The 25,882-nt window shown below is 46.5% G+C and overlaps 1 protein-coding gene and 1 pseudogene across 2 annotated transcripts in view; one reads left to right on the top strand and one right to left on the bottom strand.

Moving 5' to 3' along the window:
• Positions 1-25,882, top strand: part of Ephb1 (Eph receptor B1) — a 432,566-nt gene that overhangs the window by 224,630 nt on the left and 182,054 nt on the right. The gene's annotated exons all lie outside the window — the stretch shown is intronic.
• n-R5s88 lies at positions 2,059-2,177 on the bottom strand (annotated as a pseudogene).

The raw sequence follows: 25,882 nt of genomic DNA, 5'->3' as shown, positions 1-25,882 counted from the left end.
TAGAATGTATATTCATTTTGTTTGTCAAATATGTATAAATGTATATTTATAGATATATGTAATTAGCTTTGTGGTTAAATCCATAATTATCTTTAGATTATCATATTCATGCAACTATTTTTCATTATTGAGCCATGTAGAGTTATATGGTTATTTGCCTTTATATATACTTCCATAAAATTGAGTTAATAATTTCCTACTTTTTTTATTCACTCAATTTTATACCTATTATATATATATATATATATATATATAAAATCAATTGGCTCAGAAGTAATCAGTGTCATCTTGCAAGTACGTGGATGGTTCAGACGACTCACCCTAGGTGACCCATCCCGCCCATGGTCACGCTTCGACTCAGATCTCATTTCCTCTCTTGCTGTATGTTGTAATATGGGTTAAGATCTGGAGGGAGGGCGCCATCATATCTGCCTTCCCTTTTCTCCCGAGTCTAGGTCTTCATCTTTAATGGCTCACTCCTCTTCTAACTTGAGTGCATCCTTCAGAGATTTTTTTATTTTTAAGTGCGCTTGGAAGGTACAGTCTGTATGTTCACCCGTCTGAAGAGCCCATTACTCTGCTCTTGTACTCCAAATGTCTAGGAATGAGTTCTAAGCTAACAATCTCATTTCTGTGAAATTTGAAGGCACTGAAATGTTGGTGCTGCTGTTGGGGTGTCCAGTCATAATCTGATTTTCCTGATTTTATGTTCAATTTGGCTTGACTTTCATCTTTGGAAGATTTTAGTTCTCCTTGGTCTATAAAATAAAAAAAAATGTACCTAGGTACTGCATGGAAATTTTAATCTAATGTTCTTCATCATGATAACATTCATTGTAACACTTTTGGGGGGAAATTTTGATTCATTTTACCAGTTCTTTCTTTTGTTTTTGGATGCAGGTATGAAAATACTTGGATAGGCTAACTTAAAAAAATATCTCTGTTTTTTTATTTTTTCTATTATTATTATTATTATTATTATTATTATTACTGAGACTGTATCTTATATAGCCCAGGCTTTGGACTATGTACCCAGCAGAGAATTACTATGAATGTCAAGGTGTGCAGGCAAGCAGCATGAACTCAGCACTGTTGGGATTTGTAGGCTATGTTTTGTAGTGGCTATTATCTGTTTGCCTATGTGTGTTTTCGTAGAATTCTGATCTTTTCCATGAGTGTAACATTTCCCTTTCAGGGGAATAGTGATCTCAATTTTAGGTATCATCCTTCAGTTATCTGCTTGGATATTTTCCATTGAGATATCCTTCCCACTTGCAGAATTGCCTGTGTCTGAAGGCAGGCTTCAACAAGTCCATATGAGCAGCCAGACTGCTGGTTACAGCATGAGGCACTGCAAGGTGATCGAAGGTCTGTGTGAGGGATTGGAGCCTATGGATGAATGGATGCCACGGTCACTGCTGGGTGGTGGGACGGCAAGATGACCCATGACCCATTCACTAGGCCAGTTAGAGAACCTAGATATCTTCCCTCAGAGGTTTCCTCACTTCTCTGTCATCTGAAATTGTATGTGTGGTGCAGCAACGAGGGAACATCTCAAGCTCCCCTGAAGCCCAGGGCACTGCGGCCATTCTGCCACCATTTTTCAAAGCCGCTGCCTGCTCTACATTTCCCTGTGCCGAGTCTCCTACTTCTTTTTGCCTGGGAAGAATTTAAATCCTTTCAAGTCTACACTGTCATGTTAGTGAAGGCCCAGCCGACAGGGAGTGTGTTTGAATCAGAGATTTGGATGTAGGGACACTAATGGCAGATTTTCATCTTCTGCAAGATGGAGGCTGAGCCAGTGAGGCAGGGAAGGGCATCCTTCTCTAACCACACAAAAAGAATGAGCGTTGACAAGCTTGGAGTATGATGTCTTCCTTCTAATGTGACAGTCAGGGATTATTTACTCTGAGTTTGACTTGAAGGCAGAGGGACAGACTGAGAACTCAAAGCCAAGCTCACCTTACAGGCAGGCTAGCATATGCCCCGAGAAAGGTAACCTTCCCTCAGGAGCCCACGGCTTCCATTCTTTCTTTTCTTTTTCCTTTTTTTTTTCTTTTCTTAAAGCACCCGGTATTCCCAGGAGGTCTCCCATCCAAGTATTAACCAGGCCCGACCCTGCTTAGCTTCTGAGATCAGACGAGATCAGGCTCCTTCAGGGTGGTATGGCTGTAGACACGTCTTCCATTCTTAAGAGCTCCTGGAGCCCCCATTGTCTGTCAGTAAAACCCTGCAAGAGTCCTACTAGGCAGCTGTTCGAGTTCCCCTGCTCATTCACTAGTTCTCCATCCTTTTGACTCTAGAGACAAGGTTTTCAACCTCCTGGGACCTATGTCTGAGAAAAACAATGAACTTGAGCTTTCGGGGAAGGGGTTGGCCCTAGGCAAGGAATCATAATTGCATGAGAACCTACTGTGCACCAAGCACACACAGCATTGTGCATGCTGAAGAAGTCCATCCTTCACCATGGATTTTTAATATCCTCCTAAGAAGGCGGAGGCGGAGAGCCACCCTTGAGGATATCTAGGGAAATATACTTTAGAAAAAAGAGAGAGAGAGAAATTGGAGTTTCTGAATACATTGTTTGCAAATGGGTTGAGAGGAGGAATCAGGAAATGAAGACCAATAAATCAACGATTTCCTGTGGCATCGAGACGACTCCATCCAAGTCTAGTGCCTGTCTGCTCCAGCTCCTCACACACTCAATAATGCGTCACAGATTCAGGGAAGGCTGTTGTTGGAAGGGGCCCTAGAGGTTCTAGTCTAGCTCCCCACCTCTGCCCACTCCCTGCGCATCCTGCTGCAGAGGTGCTACTGTGCCCGAACACACTCCCTCACAGCTTAGTGTCAAACCTTCGTCAATATTTAAACATTCATTATTCAGAACTCTCTCTCTCTCTCTCTCTCTCTCTCTCTCTCTCTCTCTCTCTCTCTCTCCCTCCCTCCCTCCCTCCCTCTCTCCCTCTCTCTCTCAATCCAGTGAAAGAAAGACAGGGCTAGCAACCATATCTTATATTCCTGAATTTCTGCTGGAAAGAAATGAGCCACTTCAAAGCTGAGATGATTTATTGGATAAATATATATTTAGGTATTTGGGGACTTTAAATGTATATGATTTACTAGAGAAATAGGGGGCATCTTTTGGAATCCACTATACAGAGAAATATTGACACAATTTCAACTGTATATTTATATCTCTGATAAGTCAGCCTGCCTCTTTCAGACCTTCATGCTCCACTGGACATAAAATATGCACCTCCCGTCTGGGGAGGGCAAGGGGCAGCGGGCTTAAAAGTCTAGCCAGGTCTATCAAGAGGATCTCAGAGGAGGGTACCTGTGTGCCGCTGAGGCTGGATCTGGCTGCTGTGTGAGGCTGCAGCCTCTGGACTGTGTGTCTCTATAAACAGTTTCTGAATGCTATGAGAGAGATGTGCTGTCAGCTAGGGGTGGGTGTGGGAGAGTTGGAGGGGGGAGACCAGAGGCTGAAACCCCTACTTGAAAACATGCAGCAATCTGGGTAGATGGATCCTGGAGGAATTGACAGTCAAGCCATCTTGCTTACTTTCTTGACTAGACAAGATCTCAAGTTGCAGTAGCCACAGGGACCCTGGACAGAGAATCTGCCAAAGCACCTGTTGTGACTCCTCCTTGCAGCAGGTGCTTTCTGAGGTCCCAAGATGGGGGCTGTAAATATGGGAGCAGATGGGGAAGAGGCACCACCCCCCCCCCATGTAGCTGACTTGCTAGTATGACATCCTGTCACCTGGGAGCTGTGGGGGAATCTCTCTCAGCTTAGCCCCTTATCTGTAGGGCTTGAGTAAAGCAGAAGAAAGGAGGGTAGCTGATATAGACAGATTTCTGAGCACAACTGAAGGATGTAGTTTCTCTGTGACATCCCAGCTTCAGAGACAGTCTCAGTGCTCACCAGCAACTAGGGCTGGAGTAAGTCCCCCCTAGGCTTACCCTGGTCCTGCTGCTAGCCAACCCTGTATATTCCTAGAGCCAGTCCCAGACTTGCACTCTCTGCTTCTGTATTCTGAGCTCATTCTTCTCACCCTATTATGGTTTGGAGTCAAGTAGCTTTTTACTGGGGTTGGGGGAGGGTCTGCAACCCACCTGGAGCAAGAACAGGTTGTTCCAAACAATCCTCCTGCCTTCTACATTTTTCTCTCCTCAGAGAGGCTGTGTGGCAACCCGCCATCATCCCTGCTCCGGGCTCTGGGGTATCCTTTGTCCACAGGGCTTTGTCTGCTGTCCCTTTCCCCTGAGAGGAACTGGGCTTTTCACCTGCAGAGCTGGAAGTTCACTGCCTAGTGCCATAGAAAGGAAAGCCAGGCTTGTAGAGGAAAATAAGGAAATGCTCCTTATTCTAAGCCAGTATTTACAATAATTACATATGATGGTTAATGGAATTGGGAAAAGTGAATTACCTTTAATCAGGGGGTCCTTTATTCTTAAAGTACACCCTAGGGTGTGCGTCCTTGGCTAATTAGAGAAGCAAGCTGAAATCCAGTGTGCTGTGTGCTTCAGCCTGGAGCCCCACCAGGACCCCATTCACCACCAGTGCAGCCCATTTTATGGCCACTCCCAAGGGACCTGGATCCTCAGCTGGGAAAGGCCAGCAGCAGGAGACCTGCTGTCCACTGGCTGTGTTTTCTGCCACAGTAGATGTCCTTCCATAATGGATAAATCAGCCGTCCCCAAAAGCCTCTGAGTGTGTGTAGGGGCCAGGCAACTAGCCCATGGAGGGCTCTGCGTTTAAGAGACAGGCATTCTGCATGGCCTCCAACCGGAGAGGTCTGGCAGCAGGAGCAGTTGTTTCATGTGACCTGCCAAAGTATCTAGTCTGGCTAGCTTGAAAACTCTCAGAGAAAGAGCGTATCCAGGAATACAAATCCTCTGTGCACTAAAAATGCATTTAGATACATCTCCCTATCTCCATCCCAACCCCCCCTCCGCTTCCATCCCTCTTTCTGTCCCTTCCTTCCACTTATCCATTTATTCACTTACTCACAGGTGTCTACCAAGTACTTCCTAATAGCTGCCTGAATTTAGGGTAACTATTGAAGATAGAGCTGAGAAGCTACTCCTGACATCTTTGGGCAAAGAAGACCCCTGGAGGTGGTTGCATTAGGGTAGCTTTCTGTTTCCCAGACTGACCCATTCAGACAGATGAATCCAGGGTAAGTGGGCAGGACCAGAGCTGAGGGAATGGTCAGTAGACCTCAGACAAGAGTATCGATTGATACTCGGTAACTGGATCTACTCAAGAAGGGAGAAGCAGGGAGGGGATGGGGGCATCCTGTCATGGGATGCAGCCACCCTCAGGCCAGGCTTGGCAATAAATTAAAAAAAAAATTGCACATGCAAAGGGGGTAGAGCAAGAGCCGAGGCCTGGAAGCAAAACAAAGATTTTCAGCACAGCAAATTGCTCTGAGACTCAATCTTCTTACTCCCGATGCTCAGGGAATGAGACATCTATCCCATGTTTCAAATCTCCACCAGGCAGAAGGGATGCTGGGATCAGACTCAGGCCTCTGGGGAGGATTTGATAGAATACTCGATGGTCTTGGCCTCAAAATTTGGGAACAGTTCCAGCCAGCAGGGAGCTATCCCTCAGGGGACAGATGTTTTGTGAAGGGGGGAAAAAAAGCACTCCCTCCCTTCAGGTTTTAGGAGAGAAAGTGACTGCTTTTGCATGAATTTGGCTTCTAAAGGTCATTGATGTTACTTTCCAACATAAAATATTTAGAAATCATGGATATCCAAGCTATTTTCTAACAGGGAAATTGTGGTCCAGACAGTCTATGCGAGCAGTCCTTATGCATTCCTGCATCATCTAGATCTTCCTGTTTAGTGGGTGTTCCACAAAGTTGGTGAGCAGGGGTGGTTGAACAAATCAGAGTGCTCTACTGTGTCTGTGTCACACTTGGGCTTTCTGTCTCATTATACACAAGCCATGAGGCACACGGGTAAAATATGGATTTCATACTTCCTGGTGTGTGTGTGTGTGTGTGAATGTTTGTGCTCCTATCTGTACAGATGCATTTGTGAAGGCCAGAAGTCAACATCTGGTGTGTCTTCCTCAGTCGTTCTTCACGTTGTTATTTGAGACAAGGCTTCTCACTGAACTTGGAGCTCACTTATTCAACCAGCTGGCCAGCAATCCATAGAGATTGCTCCACACTCCAGGTACTTGGATGACAGACATGCTCAGTTGTCCTCAGATTTTATTTAGGTCCTGGGGATCCAAACTCTCATACTTGTATGCTTTACTGACAGGGCCTAGCTCTGTGTCTCAGGAATTCTGAAGTTAAGGTTAGAAAAGTCGTTCGATGGTCTCCTAGTCAGTCTTCACCCTCTTTAACTCATGTGGTCTTTGTCCAGCTTGTCACAGACTTCTCATATGCCCCCTCCTACAGTCTTGCTCCTCTTACGATCCTCCCTGAAATAAGGTGTGAGGGCTGAGTTAGTCATTTGCCACCTCAGAGGCTAGTCCCCACTTGTTTGACACAGCCTGGCCAAGCCATGGTTATAAGTAACCCTGAGGCAGGAGCTACAAGAGCTCAGAGAATAATGTCACTACTCTAGCAGGTCATTGCTCTGCCCAGCCCCAAAGATGAGAAGGAGGGCTCTTTCTAAACCATAAGGCACTCTATCTATATTCGAAAGGCATTCTTCTGGGTAGGGTGAGGAGGAGAAATCCGCCTGAATCCTCGTGATAACAATTTTACATCTATAATTCCTTCCTCTTCCTACAGCATTGGAATTTGATGGGGATTAGCAGTGGCCAGCTGCAGAATGCCAGAGCCCCTTAGGAAAGGCTCAGCTAGGACTTTACTTAATGAATACTTTCAGAGGGGATTTTCTTTTGTGACAAAAAAAAAAAAGGCTGCTGCTAAGAGATGGGTTCCACTGCCTGAGGCCCCTTCCTGGGGCTTCTGAGGTTTAAGTAAATAAGTGAGGCAGGGGAGGGGAGGTGGGTTACACACTCAGGGGTTTGAAGTGCTGGTATGTTTTGTATGGACAGTGCAGAGATGTGGGAGGGGCTGAGGGCCTTCACTGAAGTTATTTCCTCAGATGCAAACATCCCTCCTGACTCTTTATAAAGAAGCCCATGTTACCCTCCCCCACTGCCCCTGAGCATTCTCTAGGAAGAGGATGAGGAGGGATCGGGACTGTCAAGGTCTGAAGTCAAGAAGCCAAACACCCGAAGCAACAGATTTGAGATGGCAAGGAGAGCTTTTCAGATCAGATCTGGGATGTCCAGTTATATTGACATTTGGGAGTATGTCTGTCCCTGTCTCCGTCTGTTTCAGGTTGCCCTAACAGAATAGCAGAGACTGGATCAGCTATAAATGAATAGAAAATGTATTGGCTCGGAGATCTAGAAGCTGGGACATCTTGGATAGAGGGTGTAGCTATGTTTGGCTAAAGCCGTCTTGCTGTGTTTAGTGACTTACATGGGATGGGGGTGGGAGGAGAGGGAGAGACAAGGATTCCCTTTTAAAAACTCTAGCTCCCACAATAACACCCTAAATCTGATCCGGAGGATAGAGTCCTCCAAGGCTGAACCATCTCCCTTCAAGCTACTCTGGAACACTTGCATTAGAGATTAAGCTCCCGGAATTTGGGGGTGCAGTCAAACCAGGTAAGTGCCAAGTGGATTTCACACAAGAAATACATTTTTTGTGTGTCTCCCATGCAATATTTAGAGCACACATTAAAAAAAAAAAAGGGTTCTTGATGGTTTGTCTAAAATTTCCATTAGGCTAGATGTCCTGTGTGTTTGCTAGGGAAGTCCCACATCTCTGCTGATGGCTTCTTTCTTGCTGTGCTGGTTCAGGTCTTGTTCTCTGAGCTGCATTGCTGAGTTTGCCTTTCTAGGGTGCTTGTTTACTCCAGAGCAAGACACTTGCACCTAAGTGGGCAAGCTGTCCCCTTATTTTTTTCTGGTTCACCCAAGTAGCTAGCGCATCTCCCAAATGATGGAAAGAAGCCTCGTGATCCATGTCCCAGGGTTTCTTCTTTACTTGTTTGGACAGCTTCGCACAGCAAGCAAATGCTCGACTTCTGCATTACATTTGTAAAAGCCCACTGCCCACTTGCAGGATGACATACCCTTGACCCTGTCCTCTATTTATACTAAAGGGAGTACGGAATATTTGAGACCCTAATTAGAGTTTGGTAATTTTCTCTCTTGACTCTTGCAAGTTAGTACATAAGAGTAAGCCGAGCTTTTTTTGGTTGGGAGACTATTGATGACTGCTTCTATTTCTTTAGGGGAAATGGGACTGTTTAGATCATTAATCTGATCCTGATTTAACTTTGATACCTGGTATCTGTCTAGGAAGTTGCTGAGTATAGCCTTTTGTAGTAGGATCTGATGATGTTTTGGATTTCCTCAGGATCTGTTGTTATGTCTCCTTTTTCATTTCTAATTTTGTTAATTACGATACTGTCCCTGTGCCCTCTAGTTAGTCTGGCTAAGGGTTTATCTATCTTGTTGGTTTTCTAAAAAAAAAAAAAAAAAACAGCTCCTGGTTCGGTTGATTCTTTGAATAGTTCTTTTTGTTTTTACTTGGTTGATTTCAGCCCTGAGTTTGATTATTGCCTGCCGTCTACTCCTCTTGGGTGAATTTGCTTCCTTTAGTTCTATGAACTAACCAGTACCCCCAGAGCTCGTGTCTCTAGCTGCATATGTAGCAGAAGATGGCCTAGTCAGCTATCATTGGGAAGAGAGGCCCTTGGTCTTGCAAACTTTGTGTGCCCCAGTACAGGGGAACGCCAGGGCCAAGAAGTGGGAGTGGGTGGGTTAGGGGAAAAGGGTGGGGGTGGAGGGTATAGGGAACTTTCAGGATAACATTTGAAATGTAAATAAAGAAAATATCTAATAAAAAAATAGCTGTTTAAAAAAAAAAAGTAAACTGAGACTAGAGTAGGGCTCTCCACAGAGCCGGTGTCCTCTCTGAGACTAAGACTCCTCCCTCAGGATGCATGGTGCCTCTGGGGCTGAGGCTTGCCTGAAGACCCACCCTCTTTAGCTCTCCTTCCTCCCTAGGCTGTCACTCACCATCTCCTGATTTGCCCCTCCTATGGGAGCCCTCCCTAATCACCCTCTCTGGGGAGGCACACCTCTCTGTGTCTGCTTTGTGGACGACCTGAGGACTCCTTCTTTCGATTGCCCCTTCCTTCTCCCATAGAAGGTCCTGTTCCAGCTTCATTCTGCACAGACATTCTTTGCCTGGCTTCTTTTAATGGAAGTCTTTTGTATTCATATGACTTTATCGTCCTCTGGCTGGATCATGTCTTCATGCTAGCAAGAATATCGTGCCTTAGACTGCTCCACAAGTCCTTTGTTGAGCTAGCATTTGAGAATGAAGAAGCGGGAAGAGGCAGGTGTACCTATTCCCCGAGGCTGGTTGGAAAAGCAGATGGTGTGGTAGAGGTTGCAGGTCAGGCCATGGTGGCTTCTTAGTGATTCCCACACCACCCCTGTCTTCTGAGCTTCACTCAGCCATGGTTTAACTATCAAGGGTGGGCTCATGAGAGCAAGTAGCATAGTAACTGATTGACAGGTGGAGTTTGTATAATGCATGTCCAAGCAGTGAATTCATAAAGAAACGAATTCTAATTATAATGGAACTTGTCTCACTTTCAAATGACTAGAAGAAGGGAGGAGGGGGGAGGAGGGATGGGGTGGGAAGGAGGGAGGGAGGAAGGAAAAGAGAGGAGAGAGGAGAGAAAGGAGAGAGAGAGAGAAAGAGAGAGAGATCCACCTGTTTATTGTAGCTCCCCAGAATGTCAAGGGGCAGGAATTTCTATTTATGTCACCAGCAGAATGGTTTGTGGAGAGTCTGTTGTCACCATCATCAATGTGACAAATAAAAGGAAGATGGAACATCTCCTGAATGGTGTGCAAGTGTGACCAAGCTGTGCTTTCCTGGAGACAAGCAGCATTACCTGCATCCACTAAGTAACCAATCCCCGTGGATAAGGACAGTCTCGAGTCTTGGCACACAGAGCTATCTCAGTATGAATGGTGGGCTGAGCAGGGCTCGGTGTGCAGCAGGGTAGAGTCAAGAGCACAGTTCCAGGACCATGGAGGTAGCCAGTTGGTAAAATGCCTGAATCAGGACCTGAATTCAATCTGTAGAACCTCCCTATGTGAAGAAAGTCCTTCACAGTGGTGTATACGCAGTCCCTGAGCTGCGGAGGTGGGAACAAGCAGAGCCCTAGGGCTTGCTGGCCAGCCAGCCAGTCCTACTTGGAAGTCCTCTGTGAAAAAGTGAGACTCTCTCAAGAGAGAAACATGAGTGATGGTGTGCTGGTTAGTTTATTCCACTTGACACATGCTGGAATCATCAGAGAAGAGGGAACCTTAGATGAAAAAAAATGACACTTCAAATTGGCCTGTAGGCAAGCTGCAGTGCCGCCCCCTGCAGGTGGTCCAGAGGTGTGCAAAAAGGAAACGCAGCAAGCCCAAAACATCACACCAGTAATAGCACCCCTCCACGGCTTCTGCTTCACCTCCTACCTCCAGGTTCCTGCCTTGAGTTCCTGCTCAGCTTTCCATTTGGAATGGACTACCAACAGGAAGCTGCAATAAACAGTTTCTTCTCTGAGTTAGTTTTGGTTATGGTGTTTTATCACAGAGATAGAAACCAAACTACAAATGTATGGCTTTGAAGAGACACCATGGCCAAAAACACTTATAAGAAAAAAAATTTAATTGGGGGCTTGCTTGTAATTTCAGCGGATGAATCCATGACCATCATGGTGGGGAGCATGGCAGCAGGCAAGCAGGCAGGCATAACCTAGGCAACTTATAAAAGAAGCGCTTGATTTGGGGGCTCATGATTCCAGAGGGGAGCAGGGAGCCCACAATCTTCATGTTGGGAGCATGGCAGCAAGCAGGGATATGCAGACATGGCACTGGAGTAGACCTGAGAGTTTATATCTGATTAAGCACACACACACACACACACACACACACACACACACACACACACACACACAGAGAGAGAGAGAGAGAGAGAGAGAGAGAGAGAGAGAGAGAGAGAGAGAGAGAGAACAGAGAGAACAGTGACAGAGAGAAAGAGAGAACTATGGGCTTTTAGAATCTCAAAGCCTCTTCCCATAGGCCACACCCCCTAATCCTCCCTAAACAGTTCTACCAACTGCAGAATGAGTATTCAAATATATGAGCCTATGGGTGGGGGAATTCTCATTGAAATTGCTGGAGCTGATGAATGCCACCATAAGTCTCCCTCTGGCCTCAACAGATATGCACACATTTGCACATATGCACACTCAGCTGCACATGCATTCTCTCTCTCTCTCTCTCTCTCTCTCTCTCTCTCACACACACACACACACACACACACACACACACACACACACACACACACACACACGCATCTGCACACACATGCAGATTGGGTATGTACCAAGGTTCCAATCTGAGATCTGCTTCTGTATCCCTCTTGATTAGCATGGGCCGCTTTCCTCCCTCCCTCCCTCCGCCTCCGAGTCTTTGGAAATCCAGGTAATTGTGCTTGTTTCCTGGAGTTGTTGAAAAGATCAAACAAGATAATGTAGGCAAAGGTCTTCTGCACAATGCCTAGCCCTTCGTGAATGTTTGATAAATGGTACTGATTATTACTAGAAAACATATTAATTAGGTCTGTAATGTCTGAACACATTTGGCTGTTTTTAAAGTGATGCCATTTAAGCTAAATTAAGCTCCCTGTTTAATTCGATGATATTCTTAGCTCATGCATTACAATACAGAAATGGGTTTTCCCTAAATGTATTTTTTCTCCCCCACTCTGACCTTTGTGCTTTTAATATTTGGAGGCATTAAACAAGCTAAGTGGTTGTTCGGGAGCTGCCTGAGAATGTAGTGCTCCTATAGCACAGTGGCTATGAAGGACAGCTCCATGGAAGCGCTGGAGAGCCTTCCAGGAGGTCCTAAGGACACTTGGAGATGCCCTTTGCTGATCCCTCTGTGCTCATATCTTTGTGGATGATGCAGAAGGCAGCAAGAGAAAGCTTGCCGTGACTGACAGGGACCCAGTCTCCAGTGACATCAAAGTATCCTGGCGGTCACCATGTCCTCTGCTTCTTGCTAAATCAAATAAAATAACATAAAATAAAAGGCACAATCACTTAAGAATTTCTTTAATGAACTGCCCAAAGTTGGTGATTTTTATGAAATCCACATCCTGAAGCCTTTTAATTATCTGCATGATAAAGTGCTGAATGCTGATGAGGGCCTCTGCTGCATATTGGAGTGTCTGGGCTGCCTTAAGCTGAACACTTGAGGTGCAAGGCCAATATGTCTCTTTGTGTGTGTGTGTGTGTGTGTGTCGGTCTGTCTGTCTGTGTCTATGTATATGTTTTCATGTCTGTGTTTGCCTTTGTGTATGTGTTTTTGAGTTTTTGTGTGTCTGTGTGTCTGTGTATGTGTCTGTGTATGTCTGTGCGTGCCTCTCTCAGTGGGTATCTCTCTTTGTATGTATCTCTGTGTTTAAGTGTGTGTGTGAGTGTCTTTGTGTGTCTTTGTATGTGTCTCTTTCTGTCTCTCTGTGTGTCTCTGTGAGTGTCTTTGTTTCTCTCTCTCTCTCTCTCTCCCTGTGTGTGTGTGTGTGTGTGTGTGTGTGTGTATCTATGCCTGTACATGCATGTGTGGAGGCCAGAGGAGGATGTCAGGTGTCTAACTCTATCTTTCTCCAATTATTCCTCTGAGACAGGATTTCTCACTGAACTCTAAGCTATCCTGATGACATCAAGCCCCAGTGAGCCTCCTGTCTCTGCTCCCTACTGCTCTGGGCTTAGAAAGATCTGCATAACTCAGGGTTATTTATGAAATGATTTATATATATTGTGACCAAATCAAACAGGAGTGAAAATTCCATCAAAGTTCCAAATGGATGGATGGTGTTAGAAATATATCAACGTAAAAGTTTATTTGGTTGGGCTTAAGACCCCTATTTCATCTTAACTCACCAAGTGTTGTAGCGACATTGAAGAAGAGCCAGGGTGATCTGAGGAGGCTGCCTTTCTGTTTGCTACCTGCACATCTGTGAGGTGACCTTTTCTTCAGATAACTCAGTCATGTAGTTTATACATGGTCAGCTTGAGGGCAGAAGTGATGGGGATCCAGGTGCCTTCTGTTGATACAGGTATAGCATACTACACACTTGCTTCTAAAGACAAAATTATGCTCATTAAAGCTCTCTCTCTCTCTCTCTCTCTCTCTCTCTCTCTCTGTGTTTCTATGTGATATGTCAACTATTAGAGTCCTCCAAATTTTCAAGAGTCAAAAGTAGCCATGAAACTAAAAGTGTTTGAGTGCTACTGGCCTACTCCTGCATGAACAGGTGCCGTTCTGGCTAAACCGCCCATCTTTGGTACTTCATTGTCGTTATATATCACAATGTTGTGGGTGCTTCATCTCCAGCTGCTTTACGTGCTCCTTAAAGGCAGCTTCTTCCTCTAGTTTGTGTCTTCATAAACCAGGCTGTGCCTGAGCAGGTGGGGCTTGCTTGGTGCATATTTAACGAGTTGGATGTCAGATTGTCCTTCTGTCTATAAAAATCGAGGTCATCTTGCTTACAGGTTCAGATCCTAGGATCTGCTATCAGAGGTCTGTAGCTCCTGGTCTGCCTCCTGGTGTCTATCATCTGGTGAGGTCTTGCTTTCTGTTCTAAGGCACTCATAATCTAGGTGAGGAGTGCTGATGTCCTGACACCAGGCTAGACCTTCTGAATATGGACCTTTGGTGTAGACCCAACATTCCGTGCCTCAACAAGCCTTTCAGAACACCACGAGTCCCCAAAGTTTGAGGACCTCAAACTATCTTTTATTCTCCTCTAACATGGAGACTGTCACTCTGAGTCCACGGGCTACTGACAGGTCATGTAAGACTGTTCTCCAATGCATGGCAGTGAGGTTAAAACACTTAGGAAGCCATGTGTCCCTCATTTTAAATGGAGAAAGAGTTGGTTATGTTCTGTCTACTTGTATTACCCAACTCTCTTGCCTATGGGCATTAACCATTACCCATATTCTATGGCTTTAAGCTCAAGATAATGAAGGTGGCTGAACCAGGAAATAGAAAGGCATACCGATTGGTGGCAGGATAGGGTATAGCCAGGTCCCCCAAGGCTTCTAATTTCCTCTCCCCTCCTTTGTGGAAATCTGTTGACCTTTATTTCTGAAGCCACACTGAACCCATCTTAGGGTGGAACAGTACACAACAGCCCAGTGAACGCAAAAAAAAAAAAAAAAAAAAAAAAAAAAAGCCTTGATGGAGTTGGGGCAGGAATAAGTGAAGTGACAGTTTTGAGAAGGGTCAAGAGAGGAGGAATGCCAGGCAAATTAGAGCAAGTGACCTTTGCAGATGGCAGCTGGGGAGACAGAAGGTGAGATCCTGTCATTCCACATTGAGCCGTTGACAAAGAGCCCGAATCAGCGCCTTGGCAGACAGGTGCTTAAGCTTCCTGGTGTCACAGTCACAGGCCCGGCTTATCAGTGGACCCATTCCGGTGAACCTATTAAAGGTCCACTGGCATCGGCAAATCTTCTTGCTAATTGGAAAAGCGTCAAACTGCACAGCCAGCAAGAGCCATTGAGGATTCAGAGCTTTTGGAGGACCGGCTGACCCATTAACTGCTTCCGGCACTGAGCACCTGGAGCTGGGGGCACGGTGCCCATCTCCAGTGTGGTCATTCACTCATTCACTCGTTCATCCACTTTCCTTTTTATCTTCCCTTAACAAACATTTAATTCTGGAAACGTTGTGATGATCAGAACTGGAAGCTGGGATGGGAGTGGGGGGTTGAGAGGTAGCTTAACCAGGGAACTGCCTGTCACACAAACTTAAGAACCCAAGTTTGATTCCCAGTGTCTAAGTCAAAATTTGGGCACATCAGCACACGCTTGTAATCCCCAGTCTGAAGAGGTAGAAGAGAGAGGATCTCTGGTGCTTACTGGCCAGACAATCTAGCGGAGTTGGTGGGCTCTAGGTTAAGAGAGGGACCTGGTCCCAAGAAAGAAGGTGAAAAGTGATTGAGGAAGACAGTGTTCCTCTCTCTCTCTCTCTCTCTCTCTCTCTCTCTCACACACACACACACACACACACACACACACACACGTGTACCTGCATACATGTGTGCACATATGAATGCCCCCCCACAAACACACACATGACAAGAGGGTGCATTGAATAATGATGAGAGGATACAATTTGGTTCACACTCCACAGAGCAAGGTCATCCCTTCCCCCAAACAAGGCATTCAGCTCTGACTGTCAACGGGGGCAGAGTTGATAATTCTCAAGGGGGCAGAATGACCACCTTGTTACCACATCCACTCTACTCCAGTCCTGCGTGGCATGAAGTGTCACACTGTCTGTCAGGGGTCCCAGCAGCTTCTGTTTCTTCCAGTTTTCTTGCCATCGGAGTGTGTGTCTTAGCAACAGCTCTCATGCCCTTCCCACCACTTGGCTTGTGTTGACATGCTTTCTCTGTGAACTTTTTTACCAAGCACACATTTCTAGCATCTGTGGACCCCTTGAGCTCAGCACTCCAGCGCTTTGTTTTCATGGAGATGCTGAAGCCAACTGTCTACTATGACCCTAAAGAAGGGCACTTCTGATCTCCATGGACCCTGGGACCTTTAGGGTCCAAACAGAGTAGAACCCTCTTTATAATTCTATCTATGCTTCTTCTTGCCTACCAGTGGACAGCTCCCAGGCTCAACAGCTAAGTTAGATGGGGATAAAACTCAGATTTTATTTTTGTTATTACAAAAAGCGTTGGCTTGTCTAAACCTTTGACTCATATTACAGCTTTAGTCACTTAGTCTGTCTTGATGATCTATAATGAAGCACAGGCATTAGTGGGGACGAGAGTAGTGCTGTGATTCTTCACCACAGTTTGCTGGCTGTCCCTTATACTTGCACTCAGATAATTGCTTGAGCTTGGGTAATTGTGGCTGTACCTTCCCTCACAGGTCTTGAAGTTTTTTTCTGGCTGTTAGCAAAGAAGTCAACTGGGGCTAGGTTCTAGGACATGTCCTTGTGCCCTGGGCTTCCTTACTGTAGTGGCTGAATCTCAGGAGACAGTAACTGAAAGCAGATGGTTTCTGAAGGCCTTGGCTCAGCAAATAGTTTAAGATAGAGGCTATCATATAAAGTTGTTTCAACAGTCTCGGTGTCTAAATGCTAGGTGAGGCCTGGGCTTCATTTCTTCATCAGAGGAACATCAGGTATTTGGGGAGTGATGCTTTGGAGCCCCTGTACCCTAAACTATGTTCAGAAAGGTGTGGGTATCTGTCTGTCTGTCTGTCTGTCTGTCTGTCTGTCTGTCTGTCTGTCTATCAGATTGTCTTGAGCACTGGCTTTGATTTAGGCTTTACTTGAGCACAGGGGTGACTAAGCCAGACTTCCTGCCCATGAGGAAATCATGGTCCATGAACTAACTTCTGAGTCTTTGAATTGTGCGTTCTGGGGACTCTTTCTGCTTGATAACTTGACAGAGGGCAAACACTGTCTCGCTCATGATAATGGCTCTTTTGCAAGCTTCCAGTGTAACCCCAGGACAAGGACCCCCCAAGGATTCTCACCCTGAGAGCAAAGCCTGCCTCCCTCCTCCATTTTCCCTTCATGGTCAGCACCTTTGAAGTGAAAGTTCATAGGCAGTTGGGTTGCCATCACTTGTATCCACTTTGATAGGAATCATTACCAGGTAGCAAATTAGAGAAGAAAATACAGAGATACAAACAAGCCACCATGGATGCATGGCAGAGAGCTTTCTATACGTGTTCTTTCTTTGTTTACTAATTTGAGAGCCTACCCTAGAGTTAAGAGTGACTCACCTGTGAGGGTACTGCCTACAGACAGCCATGTTAATCGGTAAGGTAAGTTACTTAACTCTAGCTCCAGGTATCAAGGTCATGATGAACAAGGGAAGCTAAAAATCAACTTGTATCTATTAAAATCACACTGCATCTTTAATGTTTTCATCTCTGTGAACATGTGTACAATGTGTGTGTGTGTGTTTTCTCACATGTGGTCAGAGGACAACTTGGGCTGTTGATTTTCAAGGTCTACCATGTTTGAGACAGGGTCTCTTGCTATTGGCTACTATGTACACCAAACTATGTGACCTGTGACTTCTGAAGTCCCTCTGTGTCTGACTCATCTTGAGGTAGGGCAATAGGGTCACAGACATATGCCACTGGATCTAGCCTTATGTGGATTCTCAGAATCTGAACGTAGGTCCTCGCACCTGTCTGGTCAACACTTCTCCAAAGGAGTCATCCTCTCAGGCAACATTTTTCCAAGTTGGGATAGAATAATTCAGATGTCTCTCCATTAGTCCCAACTAAGAATGCACCTCTCTTTGATTTCCTGGGGCTCTGCAATCCTCATTTTGTGAATGACTGAAAGGAAGCAAAGTAGGAAGCCCACCAAGCTCTGTGGGCAGGAACATTTCAGTCCAGCTTATGCCTACTCTGAGTTGGAGTCCCAGCCACCTTCTAAAATCTCTTCTTTTATATAAATTCAAAGCAACACAAAGGACCCAAAGATGCTATTTCCTAATGATAAATCCCCCCATCCATCCACCTATGAGTCTTGTAATGACTTAGTGCCTGGGAGGTTTCTGACCTGAATTTCGGAATGGCTCCAGCGAGCTGTCTGCCTTCCAAATCGTTTCCGATCCTAGCTTCAAGATTGATTAGCACCTCTTCTCCTATTTCTCCCCACCTAAAGGCATCTTTGAGAGCGGCATGCTGGAAAGATGACAAGAGGAAGGACCTACGGAATTCATAAATGCCTTTGACTGTGTGGGCTTTGATGAGGCAATATGGAAAATGATTGCATTAAGCATTGCTATTTATTTACTTGACTTTGTGCAGGACAATCAATCTCCCCACGTCCTGGGCCTCCTGTCAGGAAGTTAAACGGCAGAGAAGGCAGTCCGGATGCATCACCTCATTGCTCTAAAAGATGCTGTCACTTCTCAAATCACTTCTGAATGTTTATAATAAGGCTATCCTTCACTCCCGTCCATGGAGAGGGAGGAAAATTCTCTTTTGTGGAGGACAGAACACCAGGAAAGGGGAGGTCTGGTCAAGAAGAGATAAACCTATTTCTTTCTTTAACCGGTTTCTATATGTTATATATGAATGGTTCAGATGGGCTAACCTCAGAGGTGAGCACATGCCATTTGCCAAGACAGTGTTAATCTGTCTTAGGGAGGCAAGGGCTTATCCTATTTGTGCATCTAGAAGGAAAACTCCAGATCATTGTAGAGAGAGCTGAACAATATTCAGACCCAGTCACAGAGGGACTCATAATGTTCTTGTGTGAAAAGGTCAGAATGGGAAGTGAGCCAACTGGGCAAGTGTACTGGGACAGGCTTGCTTCCCCAGTGTGCGTGGAGAGAGTATTTCCAGAAACAGTGCAGAGCTGGCCATCTTGATGGATGTCTTTTTCAATATGGTCTCTGACCCGGGATGTGCTCTGGAAACCTCTGGGGCAGAGTAAATGGGCAAGGAAGAGAAAGAGAAACCGAGAACAGCATTTGATTGCTTCTGACTTAAAGGGAGAAGAGTGGAAAGACGGTGGTGCTCAGTCCCAGGGCTTGAATCTGGCTTGCTTTGCCAGCTCTAGGCCAAAGCAAGAGATTGCTGAAGATCACCACTCTTTCTCATAAAGAAACCTTATAAGAGTGTAATAGCGGGAGGTGGCTAACCTTTGAGTCAGAGTGGCAAGTGCAGGATCCAGATATTCTGGTCAAAAATATTCTGGATGTCTTCATGAAAATATATTTTATGTGAAAATGACATGTAAATCAGTAGACTTGGATAGAAGCAAGCAATTTCCCAGAATATGGGTGGGACCTAATCAGTTGTAAGTATCAATTTTATAAAAGCAAGAAACTAGGCTGGACAGATGACTCAGTGGTAAAGTGATCACATTGTAAGCATGAGAATCAAGTTCCATATGTACACACACACACACATGCACACAAACACACACATCCATTCATACAAACACACAAACACACACATCCACACATGCATGAACACACACACACACACACACACACACACACACACACACACACACACACATATATATATATATATATATATATATATATATATATATACACACACACACATGCACACATGCAGGCACATACATGTGCACACATATGCACACACACTGTCATGTGCATACACATACACACATGCACATGCATGCAGCCATACATGCACACGTGCAGATGCATGCATACACGCTGGCATGTGAACATACCTACACATATACACATGCACACACACACACACACACACACACACACAGAGACTGGTCCAGGTGGTGCATAGGGAGGGCAAGGACAGGTAGAAACCTGGGACTACTGGACGGCCAGCCTTGCTGAATTGGCAAATTGCAGGCCAATGAAAGACCTTGTCTCAAAAAAGAAGCAGGATTCAAAAACAAACAAACAAACAAACAAACAAAACCCAGCATCCTGAGGAATGACAGGAGGGTGTCCTCTGGACTGGAGAGACATTTGTAACCACATGCATATATATTTGTATACAAGCACACACTCACATGACTGATTTCCCCACAAAGGAAAAGGAGTTAGGACACCAGTAACTTTCTTAAGCTTCAGCTCTTCCTGAGTCCTTGACCTGCAGGACCCCCTGCCCTCATAGACTTTGGGATAGCCATCACCTGCAGCAGGGGTTGGGGGGGGGGAAGGGGGAGAGGAAGGAGAGGGAGGGATGTTCTGTTTCTCTAAAACTCTCTCTGAACAATTCAATTCTATAAACTAATTTTAGAGCAATCCCACTCATCATAGAAGACACAGGGCGTCTACACTGGCTTATGACCCGACGCACGGTTCCTTGAGCTCAGAGGGACAACTCTCACTGCTGGGTGCCAGGTCCTGGCACAAGGTGTAGCATGCAATTTGTTCCTGTTCAGTGACCATTTCTTTTCTTGTTTGAGCCCTAATCCTGGGGCTTAATTCTGGATTCGTTGTGGAGGAATGGGGCTTGACATGGAACTGGAGCAGAACAGGATGGAACAAAGGCTGAGATGCAGGCTCCTAGAGAGCTGGAGAGCCAGGCACAGAGAGGAAAAATGGAGAGTGCTCTGATACATGTCAGGAAGGGGTGCTGCATGCTGAGTCCACCCCACCCCCGCTTCGCTGTGCCCACCAGAGCTTCAAAAGCCATTGCACCGCAGCGGAGGAGGGAGGGCAGCTGCCTGGAACCCAGGCACAGCCCCCTCCTTGTTGGATGGCCCTACTCACCTGGAGACAGCTCAGACAGACCTCTTGGTGTGAGTTTGCTAGCTCAAAAGATCTTCACAGATTTATTACGAGATTTACATCATATACATATTTATTGTTCCTTTTTTTTCCCAGACACAACACAATTTTCACCAACACGGCGTATTCATTCTTCATAAACTCAGATTTATCACAGGACGTGATTTTCCTCTCTGCATGGGCTTCGTACCTTCCGTGCTTCCAAGGGCCTGTATTTGTCTTGATGCCTCACTCTCCCCTTAGCCCCTTCTGCTTTCATTTTGGCTCAAATACATTAAAATGTTAGTCTGGAATTAACAGTTAATATACTGCCCCAAATTTGAGAACCGAAATATAATAAAGAAATGGGCAAAAAAAAAATCCCATAATTCTGTCAGTATTCTGGTCTATTTGCACTCACTTGTAGACTCTTTATCTTGTTGATGCTAATTTGGACCTAACATTCTTTTTTAAGCATGGTGATATGTAAAACAGAATCCAGAATCTTCTTTTTAATGGCTGCCCATTTGGCTGCCTACCTTTGGGTATTATTATACCATTTGCTGAACAATTTCTCTAACGTTGGACATTTGGCTTGTATCTGTTTTTCCCAAAACGATCACGCATAACACTTCAAAGAACATATTGTACCTACATTTCATCTTGCCTTTTGGGTTGTATATTTAGGGAGCCTGTCACTTACAGCACTGGATCATAACTATCAAGTGCTCCCCACGTCGTGGCGGCGGGCGGGGGGGCACCTTTTTCTGCATCTACGTGGTTGTTTCTGGCTGTAACCTCATGGAGTCGATACCATTATGCTCCTTTTCTTCATGTGAGAGAGCTGAGGTACAGACCTGTTCACCAAGCCACCCCATGAGTGACCGAACTTGAATAGATCCAGTCTCTTCCCAACATAGTCATCCATCCGCTCGGCTGGCAGAAAGCCTGGGTGTCTTCCATGGCTTCTCCTATAGACTCACATTGCTTTGTAAAAGTAGTCCTGATAATTCCCTGCCCTGTGCAGGCCTGTCTTCCTGTGTCTTGGTTTGTCCGTGGGCCATGTATGTAAAGGCCCAACACAAGCCTGGCATACCCACAGAGGATGCTTGCCCCATGTTTATGGTACAGACAGACACCTACTGCTCAGATGACTGTCTTTGGGTCCATATGTAGGCTCCTCTGCACAGGTCTGACGAAGGGGGACTGGTGTAGACATCCAGTGTGTTGGTCCTGGAGAGGCCTGTCTTCTATCCTACATCTAGGAAGACTTTCTTTCTCTCTTGTTAAACTCTTTCCTGGAGTCCAGAGGACAGGAGAGTAGGTAATATCACGGTGCTTCTCTGTCTGGGTGTCTTTTTCTTTCTGGGGTTCTCTTCCCTACTCTCTAGTCTGGCTTGAACATTTTCAAGTATCACTGTGTGTCTCTGTGTCTTTTTCTTTCTGGGAGTCTCCTCCCGATTCTCTAGCCTGGCTGCCCTCCAACTGCACAACTTACGCTCAGGCTGCTAGCTGTAGTCATTATGCCAATAGGCTCAAACATTAGAGGAACATTGAATTCCTCAGCAGATCCAGTGGCTCAAAGGTCTAGCTCCATCTATCGGGCATGGGGCATGAAGAAAGTAGGGCTCCCTCTGCAACAGGAGACTCAGTCACCCTCCTCTATGGGCTTTTGAAATCTGGGGGAGAACCCATTGCTGGCAGAGGGTGTGAAACACTTTCTGTTTCACTCCCAAGCTAGGTTTATCTGCCTCCACCAAAGGGCCAGAGCTGGCGTGAAGGTGAACGCAGGTCTGCTGACTTTCATCCAGGGCCCTTTTGAGCACAAAGAGAGCCCTGCCCACTCCCAGGCTCCCTGGAGCAGCATCAAAGCCGGTACTACCAGAAAGAAGTTGAATTTGTCTTTCTATTTCTATTCTGGTCTCATTAGATTTCCAATAGATTTCATGCTTTCTAATGCATTTTCCACACAAAGATGCTTGGAGTTTCTTAGAGCCCTCTCGGGCACAAATGAGACAGGTGGGCAGTGGGAAGTGGATACGAGGCGGGAGGCTCTGAAATCAGGGATAATTGCCAGCACAGAGCCTTGGGTATAGAGGAGGCAAAGCAGGGTGGGAGCCCCCCAAGGGCTGAGCTCTGGGCCAGTTCTCCACTCTGCTCAGTATCCACCTGTGAGGACTGAGTGGGGAACATCTGCTTGTCCCAAGCAGAAGGAGTGGAAGTGCCCGTTAGGCCTGCTTAGTGACCCCCGGTAAAGGAGCAGCTGTGCACAGACCCTCACTTGTCATACCAGGAGTATCCTGATACCAGGATTAAATGAAGCCTGGGAAGAGGAGGGGGCCAGAGCAAAGGACAGGATGAGGAGAGAGGAGGGGGCTAGGGGAGAGGAGGCCAGAGGAGAGGAGGGGCCAGGGCAGAGGAGGAGGCCAAGGCAGAGGAGGGGGCCAGGGCAGAGGAAGGGCCAGGGCAGAGAAGGGGGCCAGGGCAGAGAAGGGGGCCAGGGCAGAGAAGGGGGCCAGGGCAGAGGAGGGGGCCAGGGCAGAGGAGGGGGCCAGGGCAGAGGAGGGATCAGGGCAGAGGTGGGGTCAGGGCACAGGAGGGGCCCAGCACAGGTTCCTAGACAGGTGCCAAGATGAGCCCCAGGTGCCATGTGCTGCTCAGGATAAGTTTGCAGTGTCCACCCCAGCAGAAGACCCTGCACGAGGACTGTGTGTAAGAAAGGGACCAAAGGAGGCAGAATGGAAGCCAGAGTCTAGACGAAAGCTGTAGGAGGAGCCTCCATGGGAGGCAGAGTGTGACCTAGAGTCTCCAGCATCTACACTGAGACCCTCCTGGCTCAGGGCACACCCTGCTCTACACAGCATGGATATTTCATTTCTTTGTCTTTCTCCCTTTCCTCTCTCTGATTTTCTCCTTTGAGCAGTTTCTGGTTATACCTCAATAATTAGTTTCAGTTATCAAGTCCCTAGGTCCCTAATGCCTGAACTTCTAGTTCCACATGCTCCTTAGAACCCTCTGTGTCTTGAATTTGTTCTGTCCCCATCTTCTCTTTTTTCTTCTCCCTCCTCTCCCTGTGTGTTAGAGATATGGGGTTAGGGTGAGAGGGAAAGTGGTTGTGTGTGTGTGTGTGTGTGTGTGTGTGTGAGAGAGAGAGAGAGAGAGAGAGAGAGAGAGAGAGAGAGAGAGAGAGAGAGAGAAAGGGAGAGAGGGGGAAGAGAGAGGAGAGGAGAGGAGAGAAGAGAGAGGAGAGAAGAGAGAGGAGAGAAGAGAGAGGAGAGGAGAGGAGAGGAGAGGAGAGGAGAGGAGAGGAGAGGAGAGGAGAGGAGAGGAGAGGAGAGGAGAGGAGAGGAGAGGAGAGGAGACGGGAGGGGAGGGGAGGGGAGGAGAGGGGAGGAGAGGGGAGGAGAGGGGAGAGGGGAGAGGGGAGAGGGGAGAGGGGAGAGAGAGAGAGAGAGAGAGAGAGAGAGAGAGAGAGAGAGAGAGAGAGAGAGACCAGAGGCTGATATCAAATCTTTGCTAGATTGGCTGGCCAGAAAGCCTCAGAAGAAGTCAGAAGTCTACCTGTCTGCTTCACCAGTACTGAGATTATACTTGCATGCCCAGCTTATTTTTAATGTAAGTTCTAGGAATCAAACTCAGGTCTTTATGTTTGTGCAGTAAGCACTTTACAGACCACCTCTTCAGAGCCTCTGTCCTCTACTCTTAAGCCATCCCCCCTCTTGTCTCTCGTCTCCCTCACTCTGGAATGCTTACTAATTCCCTCCTATCTGGCCTTCTTCCCCTCTCAAAGGCCAAGGCCATCTTGGAGTTGGTTCCACTGTCCCTGTATTCTGAGGGCCCATTGTTTTACACTCCCAGGTCTTCTGTCACTCTTCCTCCCAGGTTCTGAGTGTGGTGACTCTGTTATACAGTGTCACAGTCAAATGCCCTGACATGTGTGCACTCTGCCGTGCTTGCATATGTCTACACATGGACTATATGCAACACAGGCATACAAAAGCATGTTCTTTTATGGGACACCCCAGAAAATGGACCTCTTACCTGCTTGGGCCATGATGAGAATCCTTTGTCTTTTAGGTTATTGGCTTCCATTTAACTCTCTCTCTCTCTTTTTCATTTTTAGTGAATTTATTTTTCTCTCTCAACTGGAAAATCACATTTGATCAGCTGTAGAGAGCAATCACATACTGAAATATTGGATTTTGCCCACAATGTGCCCCCTCCAAAGGCATTGAGACCAGACCTATGGGGTTGGCAGAGGGGTAGGCCAAGTGAGAAATGTTAGCTGGACTACAAACAGACAGATCAGGAGACAGAGGAATGGATCTGCAAAAAGCCAGGTAGTGTTGAGCACTGGATCCCTGAGCATCCTCAGATCTCTGCTCTTAATTTCACTTGATGGATGTGGCAGAAGGCAAATGAAGGGCCCTCATCACAACACTGGTGTCGGACCCCTGTAATGACTGAGTTGTACTGAGTATTGAAATGGGAATGGTGGCCTGGTAGCCTTCCTGGCAGACACTGGGTTCTGCCCTCCTTGAGAGTCTTCATGCCCTGCACAGGGGGACAGGCCCTACCGGGGGCTCTCTTGCTCGCTTATTTTTGTCTCTTTTACCACCATTGTAGATCTTGGGGGGGGGATATCCTGGGCTCTTCATCCTGGAGGGCCATCTGGAAAGCGTCTCTTGGTCTTTCCTCATGCTAACCTCTTAGGTTAGGTATCATTCTATCTCTGTGAAGGTTCTGCCCATCTTACCATCCTGAGAAAAACCAGAGACTCCAAGAACATTTCACATGGGACTTGTGCTCACTGGACCCCGGTATCAGAGGCTAAGCACGTTTCTTCCGCTTTGGCTTCACTGTCTCATCCCACCCACCTGCCCCTTACATGTGGAGTCCTGTCCCAGCATCCAAAGCTCCACAGAGCTCAGGCCCCTAGTAGGTGTCTGAGCTTTTCAGAGGCGGGGTCTAATTATCCTGACTCAGGATGCAGGATGCAGGATGCAGGATGCAGGATGCAGGATGCAGGATGCAGGATGCAGGATGTACATCACTTGCAGGATTCCTCAGAACTTGCATAGTCCAGTGTGCTTTTCAGCCTCCTGTAGAGTTTAGTGGGGAGACACTGGTGACAGTGGCCAGCCAAGCTGGCTTTTAACACAATTCAGTGTGATATTTTCCCAGGATTTGATGACAGGAAACCTTTCTTCAAAAATACCCAGTGAAGCCGGGCAGTGGTGGCACACGCCTTTAATCCCAGCACTTGGGAGGCAGAGGCAGGCGAATTTCTGAGTTCGAGGCCAGCTTCGTCTACAGAGTGAGTTCCAGGACAGCCAGGGCTACACAGAGAAACCCTGTCTTGAAACCCCCCTTCCCCCCAAAAACAGAATATCCAGTGACACCTGAGCAGAATGCAGTTGAAAAGGAGCATGTACGGAAGGTAGTTATCCTCCCTGTTTAAGTCCATGACAGTCAAGCCATAATGGACCCTATGAAACCAGTTGCATCAGCTAGTGTTCTTCATGTATCCTGTTGTCCAT

The sequence above is a fragment of the Mus musculus genome, chromosome 9 (assembly GCF_000001635.26).
Source record: "Mus musculus strain C57BL/6J chromosome 9, GRCm38.p6 C57BL/6J".
Classification (NCBI taxonomy): Eukaryota; Metazoa; Chordata; class Mammalia; order Rodentia; family Muridae; genus Mus; species Mus musculus.
Note: the sequence above shows the minus strand (reverse complement) of the source record. Positions and strands in the feature narration are given on the sequence as shown.